Raw genomic sequence first — 1,342 nt, forward strand, 5'->3', positions numbered from 1 at the left:
CTGTCACCCAGGCTCGGCTCACTGCAACCTGTGTCTCTTGGGTTCAAGCGGTTCTCCCGCCTCAGCCTCCCTAGTAGCTGCGACTACAGACGTACACCACCACTCCTGGCTAATTTTTGTATTTTTAGTAGAGACGGAGTTTCACTATGTTGGCCAGGCTGATCTCAAACTCTGATTGCATGATTTGCCTGCCTTGGCCTCCCACAGTGCTGGGATTACAGGTGTGAGCCACCGCCCCCAGCCTGAAGCAACCATTGTTATTGGCTTTTTGTATATTAAATATGGATACATTAAAAAAATCTGTTGAAATATTATCATGTATATAGTAAAGTGCACATGTCACAAGAGCACAGCACAGTGAATAATGCTCATAGTTTAAATTCCTAAGAAAATAAACAATAAAAATTACCCCAAATCCATCACCCAGAGATAAAACTGTTGATATTTTGGTGTATTTTCTTTTTCAATGTACGTGTGTGTGTGTGTGTGTGTGTGTGTGTGTGTGTGTGTATATATATATCTGAACACTGGAATCATGCTGTATAACATACCCTTTTTATATTTAATTATATCATGAACATTTTCTCACTTCATTAAAAATCCCTCAAAAATAGCTCTTTTAATGTTTTCCTAATATTCCAAAGAATGGATCCAAACTTACTGTGGGATGTCAGGCTCAAGTGTTTCCTCTGTGATAAATAACACAGTGATGAGCATCTTTGAACATATATCACTAGACACATCCCCTCAGGATGAATTCCTAGAAGGGGAACTACTGAATCAAATTGTATATCTCCTTTAGAAATCAGTATAAACTAGGGGGAGTCAGGCCCGATTCACGGAGCTGCTTAAAGGATTAGAGAAGTTATATAAGACTCTGGCCTAGTGCTTGGCACAAAAACAGAGTTCCATGAGTGTGAGCCTGAGGGGTCTAGGGAGAGGACAGGTGAACGTCTATGCCCTTCTCCCTGGTGGCTCCACCCTCTAGACCTTCCCTTCCTGGAGCTTGCTGATTGAGCCAGTGGGGAGTCTCAGTCTCGTCTGATCTTTATTACTTTAATCATTGCAGTCTTGCTAAGTGGTGGGCTGGTGAATGTTTAACAGCTAGATTTCTGGCTGGTGCAGGGGACACTCTGATTGGTAGCATTTGTCAATTTCTTTGGTGTAAATGCTCCCACTGTGGCCCATTTCAAACTACCACCATGATGTCAACAAAAGCAGTGTCGGGATGAGATGCACAGTCCCACAAGCTAGTTAGCACTGGCTTCAGCTCACCAGTCCTTGTCTTTCTAGCTACTCAAATCTCCCTTTCCTATCTCTTCCTTTTTTTTTTTTTTTTTTT

The sequence above is a fragment of the Cebus imitator genome, unplaced genomic scaffold, assembly GCF_001604975.1.
Source record: "Cebus imitator isolate Cc_AM_T3 unplaced genomic scaffold, Cebus_imitator-1.0 Scaffold430, whole genome shotgun sequence".
Lineage (NCBI taxonomy): Eukaryota > Metazoa > Chordata > Mammalia > Primates > Cebidae > Cebus > Cebus imitator.